This window comes from Nanorana parkeri, unplaced genomic scaffold, assembly GCF_000935625.1.
Source record: "Nanorana parkeri isolate BGI_ZX_2015 unplaced genomic scaffold, ASM93562v1 scaffold235, whole genome shotgun sequence".
In the NCBI taxonomy this organism is placed as follows: Eukaryota; Metazoa; Chordata; class Amphibia; order Anura; family Dicroglossidae; genus Nanorana; species Nanorana parkeri.
In genome coordinates, this window is record NW_017306503.1 from 762,798 (window position 1) to 771,373 (window position 8,576).

An 8,576-nucleotide genomic window follows, 5' to 3' on the forward strand; every position below is an offset into this window, starting at 1 on the left:
TCTGCTTCAAAATTCAACTCCAAGCAAACAGTTATACCGTATATAGTACTATAAAGTACACGTACTTTTGTTCCCCATGGTCCCTGTGTGTATTGTAAAGTAGCCATCACTCCAAGCTTGCTCCCATGATGGACTAAGTTGTATCAAGAAAGTAGTCCATCACGGGAGCAAGCTTGGAGTGATGGCTACTTTACATCACACACAGGAACCATGGGGAACAAAAATAATCACCCTCCAGAAGGAAGGACAGTGTTGGCACTAATTCAGAGATGATTTGAGAATCTACAGCTGAATGATGCACAAATAAGCTACAGTTTTGTTAACACTTAAGGTACTTGAATGCATTTTTACGTTTTTTAACTCCTGAGCATTTTTACGTTTTTTAACTCACTTTAATTTGTTAGTCACGTATGTAAATTCCACCTAAATCTATTAGTCCAACTAACACTACCTTCTTCACAGGTTGACAATGCTGATGTCTAAGGCTGGCCATACACTGATCTATTTTTATTCGTTCAACCGGCGGGCTGAACGGAAAGAAATACCCGATTCCTTCATCAACACTAACAGCATGTCGATCGAGGAATCCTGCTGTTTACATTGTATTCTGACAGGTGCTGCCGGCCCCTGTCAGAATACCCTACCAGAGCACGCAGCTCATCAGCTGCCGTCTCTGATCGATCAAAGGTTTTCTGACCGACTCCTCCTTTGATCAACTAAACGAGGGATGTCAATCGAACGGGTGCTGACAGCAGCACACACTGTACAAATTTCGTCCGGTTCCTCAAAAACCGGGCGAAATTTGAACAGTGTATGGACACCTTAAGAGTTGCTACACTGCTTTTCCATAGATACAGTGGAGGAGTGAATATAGCCAACCTAAAATGGGAGGTGTTACTGGCAGGACCACCAGGTGATAAAGTTAAAGATGTAGCCATCACATCTAAGGACTAGTGAGTTACAATACATTCAATTTTTTGTTCTCAGGTTTAGATGCACTTTAATCTTGTGATCCACAGGCAGCATAGCCAGGTCCTTGACCTCCACTGTAATGGTGCAGCTTGGTAAAGAACGCCCCCCTCCAGTCACTCGATTAGACAATAGAAATGGCTGTTTTTCAATGTGGGTGCCCAGCAGACCAGGATAGTGGCTCATGAGATTGGATAGAATAGCACATATGAAAGAACTCTTCTATATATCTCAGAACAGGCTGAATAAATACACCCTGACCTGGGCCTGTTGGCTCCAATATAAAACAATACTAGAATACCATGGTATTATATCCTCTGGCCTATTAAATGGTACCTGTTTACTGCTTAAGTACCTTATTTGTCCAATCCTGGGATGTCTTTTAACTACAGGGCTATGGCCATTACTGGGGATACCCACTACCCTGGGGGGAAGCTGGGATAACTGCTCGTTATGCCCAGTACCACTTCTCTTCCTTTTGCCCTTCCTAGTCCCCGATAACCCCCTTCTCTAACCTTGGCCGGTCTTCACTTTTTTCTCCTGTTCCCCTGGTCACATGTTAGAGGGTCATGGGAGTGTCTGGGACCTCCTCCTAGCAACCTATAGGTCAATACTGCACCAAGACAACTTATTCTCATAAACACTTGTCACCCTTTCCTTAATCTCACTTTAAATTTCCAGGTGTAACGGAGTTAGATGACAGTGGGAACCTCCATTTGATTACTTCTACAGTCTTATACTTGCCAGGGGATTGCTTACTCCTTCCCTGTTTTTTTGTATGCATGTCCTTGTATATTGTAAAACTGATGAATGTATGGTATGTATGCAGAAAATACTTAAAATACTTAATAAAAACTTTATGGAATAAATATATATCAAAAGTATGTGAATATTTAAATGTAGTAACTGTAACTCTTCATAAGCACAAATAACCCCAAAACAATATATAAAATCCAAGCTTATTGAAACATAAAAGTTTTTTGAAGAAGTTTTTTGCAAGAATATCTAGTGTGTTTTTTTGATCCTTGTGGGTATTTAACAATTCATTTAAAAATTCATGCCAAACAAGCAGAATGAAACTGTGAGTTCGGAACTTTTATCTGGTTATTTGCTAAACTTGTTTCAATCTGATTATTTTGTTTTCATGCTGTTGATATACTGTTTATGGTACATTTTTTTTGTATTTCTTTTAATAAAATTCTTACAGACATCTAAATTCTTTTTTTTTTCTTTCTCTTTTATACACAATATAAAACGTGAACCTATTGGGGAACCAGAACTCCACAAATACCCACTGGGGTGGAGATACTGCTATTTGTATTGATGGGGGTATATGGAGCTGTGTATCTTTTAATCTAAGCAAAAATAAGTTTTTATTTATGTAGACTGTGTGTATGTATGTATGTATGTATGTATATATATATATATATATACGCTGACGAGCAAGGTCGATCGGCGGTCCGTCGTAAGTGCGAGTGGTCGCAAAACGGTAAGTCGGTAAGCGAGGAACATCTGTATATATAAATTATAGCAAGCAACAACAAAAAATATCTTCCTGCTGGCCAGTGGCAAGATTCTGCAGCTGGTAGGTGAAGGTAAACAGGTAGTGGGTGTGTGCAATAGCCAGCCTGCTATTGGCTATGGCAATTTGAAATAGCCAATAGCAGAATCTAGCCAGCAGATGAATGGGGGGTGTTGCTTGAGAGTTAATAATAACTCTCAAGCAAAAGCAACCAGAAACCATAGTTATCCAGCATCTACCAATCCCCATGGGAATCGGATAACTGAGTCCATGTGTTTTACGTAATTGTTTTATATTGTTTTATAGATATAAATGATTATGGTTGTTGATTTTAAATGCATATTACATGAAAGGTTAATTTTAACTTACAGGGAGGGATTCAATGTGGAATGACTATTTTAGACAGTATGTCGTTTCAGAGAGATGGATAAACTACATAATTCAACTTGCATCAGATCAGTTGGTTTAGGAAGGAAAATACATTTTGTATCAATTCAATAGATACTTTTTGTTACTTCGTATATCGTATACAGCATAAATAGTAACAGCTTGAAACTATGAGGACTGCTATAGATATCATGAGTCTTACGATCTGGTTTTTCAACTATCAAGGCACATAAGAAACACTCGTTATCTGCTGCCATCTCTACGATTAAACCCAATCGTAGAGATTGGGGCTGCATGAACTGGAGAATTAGAGTGACAGGAATGAGAATACACTAATAAACGCAGTGTTTGGTGGCATCCATGGAGTGCAATACTTTATTTTTGCTTTGAGTGAGGCTTGAACATGAACAAGCTCAATACCTGCACCCTGGAGGCTCTCATACAGAGAGGGATCCAATATGGGGATGGGAGTGGGAATCTTTGGAGACTGTGGGGTCTATTCACTAAGCTGCCATAGGAAGCCGAGTGAATGACCGACCTAAAGCGAAGTGAGCCGAACGCTGTTCGGCTATTCACTTCAGGCTGGTACGGCTGATTTCAGCCGTATATCGGCTGAAATCAGCCGTACATTGGGTGGCTTCGGGTCGGCCGAACATGCTCAGCATGTTCGGCTGACCCGAAGTGAAGAAGGAGTTCGACTCAGCCGAACCAACATCTGGATCGGCAAAGCCGAACCTCCAGCAGGCTACTCGCTGCTGTTCGGTCTATTCTTATAGATGCCGAACAGCAGTGAGTGAATAGACTAATGCCGCTCACCGCTGTTCTGCTCAGTCGCTCTGTGTTACCGAGCAGAACAGAAAAATAGTTTAAAAAGTAGAAAAAAATAAATAGAAAACGATTGTGCGGAGATAGCAGTGACTAACTCTCCAGTGCGCTCCGGGAATCTCCCGCTCCCGGCCGCCAAGGAGAGAAACACTCTTTTTTTTTATTTCTTTTTTTTATTCTGACACGGAGCCGTGTCGGAATATAATTTTTTTTTTTTTTTAAATGTTGGCCATAGGAATACATTGCTAGATTCCTATTGGCTATTTCAATTTGCAATAGCCAATAGCAAACTAGCATTGCACCTGCCCTCTGCTGCTGTTCTCCATCAGGTCCACCACTACTTATTGACAGCAGCAGAGGGCGGGTACAATAGATAGTTTGCTATTGGCTATTGCAAACTGAAATAGCCAATAGGAATCTCACTTCGGCTCACTTTGCTTTATGTCGTTCATTCACTCGGCTGCCTACGGCAGCTTAGTGAATAGACCCCTATGTTTATGTTTGGCAAATGTTTTCCCAGGTTCAGTGAACCAAACTTTCCTTAGTTCGCTTATCCCTAGTCTTGACCAATGCATTCTCTATGTAATGTACGTTACATACTCAGACCACTGTGTTGTACGTTACCCTTCTTACCAAGGTATTTGTTTTTAACAATTGCTGATTTCTTGTTTTGATATTTTATTAAACTCTTCTTTAAGGTAGACTCGGACAACGGGGTTAATTTACTAAAGGCAAATAGGCTGTTCACTTTGCAAGGAAATTTGCACTTTGCATGGGAAGTTTACATTACTTTGTAAAGAATACCCAATCATGTGCAAGGATAATTAAACAATTTGCATTTGTAGGTTTTTGCCACTGGAATCCTGAATACTGCATAAGTCCCTGTGCTTATGGAGCCTTAAGGTACCCATACACCTTACAATTTATCTGCAGATTTTCTGTGGTCAGATGGAAAAAGTGCAACAGATTGGCCCAGGTGGAGATTACTCCTTCCACACAGTTAAGTGTAGATGGAGGAATCTGTTGCACCTTTTGACCACAGAAAATCTGCAAATACTGTTAGAGTTTTGGGTGGGACAGGAATCAGCCAAAACTCGAACAGTGGTTGGCACTGCCGGTTCAACAAAAGTTGATTACTAAATTGATTTTTGTCAAAGCAGCTGCAACAACATTTTCATATTACTTTTAATTAATATTACATACTCAGGATTATGATGTTGAGGGGTTTGGCACACACTCTAGAAAGTGTCAGATAACAAAATGGCCATACGTCCACTACAACCGCGGCAAACAAAAGAAAACAGACATATAAAAAGACATAGCCGCACTCTTGAACGACTGTGGCGAAAAACTAGGCTTCTGCAAGACTTCACCCTGTATGAAGCTGCCCTCCTAAAATATAATTCCTTCCTCCGTGCTGCCAAACAGACTTATTTTGTAACTCTCATTAACACTCTCATCCAGATCTCATCAACTCTTTTAAACTTTTAACTCTCTACTACGCCCTCAACCGCCCCCATACACTAACTAACTAACTCACTCACGGCCCAGGACATTGCGATTAATTTCAAAAACAAAATAGATACAATTTGGGATCAGATCGCCACTGTGCAGTCACCTTCCCCTATTCATGTACCAGACCTCCATTACACTTGTTACTTTCCTCTTTTGACCCTATCACCACAGAGGAGGTTACAAAGCTTCTCTCTGACACCCACCTCACCACCCCTGGACCCTGTTCCCTCACCACTACTTTAGTCACCCTCTTGCTCTATCCAACACTCTCTTACTCACATTTTGAATCTCTCACTCTCTACTGGCATCTTTACCTCCCCTATAAAGCATGCCCTGGTCACCTCAATACCCCAAAAACCCTCAATGGACCCTACCGACCTCAACAATCTCAGACCATTCCATAGCTGGAGTGGAGGGGGAGAGAGGTGAGTGCTGACCGCCGGGAGAGTGGGGATCATCTAAATAAAACAGCTTTATTCCAGCCCCTAGACCAAAATAAGCACTTAACTCTTGAAGTGTGGGGGTAGCCAAACTGCAAGGTTAAATTTTTTTTTTAATTTGCCAGGAGTTCTCATTTTAAATTTGTTATATAGAGTTATTTCAACAGCTCATACTCTCTAAAGCAACATCCTACTACATTTAGACTGAAGTTCTTCTTTAACCTCCCTGGCAGTATTCCCGAGTGTGCCTCGGGGTTAATTTTCAGTACCAAGAGCAGTAACCCCGAGCCACACTTGCGCAAAAGTGTCACATACCTTGTCCCTGCAAGCCCGCTGTGTCCTCTGCTGTGTGCGCCCGGCCGATGCCGGCATTCAGCTTACAGTTTAGTTTTCGGGCGTCACAGCGGGGGGCGGAGCCAGCGGGAAATTCAAAAGTGCAAACATTACATTTACACAGAATACACACAATACAATGTAAACTGCTATAATTACATATATGTATCAAACTATTTCACTTCAATTTTGTCCCTAGAGCTTTGTCTAGTGCCCTGCCTGCACTTTTCTTGTACTCTATTGACTGTGGTATGGATCAGGCAGCGCCCCCAGAATTCCCATTTACTGGACCATTTTTTTAATTATTATACTATAATATTTTTTATAATTATTATATTATAATTTCTTATAATTATTTATAATTATTTCTTATACTATAATTTATGATTTTGTGTTTCAAACTTAATCATACCCGGGATGTCTACTGGACTCTTGATTGGACAGATTTTGGTGAGTTATTTACTAAGATTTACTATGAATTACAGGCCTACAATATAAAACAACAAATTGCCATGAAAAACAATGTACCGCTTTGGCATGCTAAAATCCTGCATAATCAGACCGCCAGGTAGGTTAAGGCTCCATTCACATGTAGCGGTTTTCCGTGCAGAAGACCGCACAGCAAGCAAACGCTAAAATGTTTACATCTGCACGGATTCTGCTCGTTTGCAGCTATACTACTATACTACATTAAAGTGCATTTTTTTTTTATGTTTACAGCGGTTCCACACGTATTCGTTTGACTAAATACGTGCGGACAAACCGCTCCTGCGAGAATGGAGCCTTACAGCTATATAATAGACATGCAGCTATTTTTTTTCTTTTTTTTTTTAAAGATGCCATGACCCTTCCATTGGTAATATTGTGCTTGTTGCATCTTGAATCATTATGTATCTAGCTGTTCAAATGATTACAGCAAACTATAAGTACCTCCACACCCTTAATCTTTTAGCATCCTGTGCTAACTTGTTGCATGCAAAACATCCAGTGGCAAAGCTGTTAAAACCAAACCTGTTGAGTGAGAATAAACACAAACATGCTTATGTTTGGCTTTAGCACTCCCTACATATGGTTATATTACCGAAATACCACATCCCTATTTCATCAATCAGCATTCCAATGCATGGATTTTCTAAACTAGTGTAGCTACTGTAAAGAAAAGAGAGACTGGATGCAGTTTTTATTGTGTGCTATAGCATAGGTTTTTGTAAAATGTCCTACATTTCCTGCATGCTGTTTCCAGGTGTTTTCCCCGAAAAACTAATAAAAGGTCTGCTGTGCTAAAATGCAGTAAGAAGTACATCAATGCAGTACTAATCATTTCTATGGTTCAGCATGTTCATACTCAGCATGATGATGTGAAGGGCTTTGGCACACATTTTCGAAAGCGTCAGATAACAAAATGGCCATACAATGTTCGATTTCTCCTGTTCAGCCGAGCAGTCTAAAGCTGGCCATACACCAGTTCTTATTGAACCAAACAAAATTTGCACATTGGGTGCGGAAAAAAAGTACTCTCCCACTGCTAGGGTTAAGTGTTTGTTTTAGTCTAGGGGTTGGAATAAAGCAGATTTACTCACCTGATTCTGACTTCAGGCTGCTAGACTCAACGCAATCTCTTCTCCCCTGGGCTCCAGTTGTCTAAGGACTGCTGTCGCCATCACTTCTTATGCAGGCCGACTGACCTGCAGTAGACGTGAAGAGATGTGAAAATGAATTAAAGTCTGCTGTGCTTAAATCCATTAAGAAGTACATCAATGCAGTACTATTAGTTTCTATGGACCTCAAAACATATGGTGATGCAATAAAATTAATAGAGGTCATCTTTTCTGTGTCCAATTGATGTGTTTGATAGTTGTATGTTTGCTGCAGTTTTCCTGCAGTAACTGAATCAATAATACAGCTAGGAAGCACCACAAACTCATCATGAGAGGCAAATCAGCTTTTCAGCTTGTGCAGGTGCACATGGGCCTCTAAGGTCTTGGGTCCAATTACAGGTATTCTACTGTTATTATCCATAGAGCTCTGGGGTAGAGAGTGTAGGAATCAGCATGTTCAGAGAAGTGATTAGGAGGCCTTTACTCATGGTTATCAATGAATGGGGGGCCTTTACCCATGGTTATCAATGAATGGAGGGCCTTTACCCATGGTTATCAATGAATGGAGGGCCTTTACCCATGGATATCAATGAATATCCATGGCCTTTACCCATGGTTATCAATGAATGGGGAGCCTTTCAGTGTTTTAGGGCCACTCAGTGTCCCCTCCTGGGTCACTGTTTGCCTGCCAAAAGGCAAGGCAAACAGTGCATGGCCTGAAACACTGATCATTGCTACCAGTGAGTTTACGATTACAACTAAAGTACTTTAGTGCAGTTTATTTAAAGACAAAATGTACATTTTTAAACATTTTCAGTAGAAAAATTGGCTGCATTGTGTTTCGTTTCTGCACTGTGAAGATGACAATATCTCATGTACAGATAGTTTATCTAAAGGATGCAGTGCAAAAGTTACTATTTTAGATAACCGTCTTGTTTGTGACATCGATTTTTTTTTTTCCTCTTTGGCAGCGATTTTAAATCATGT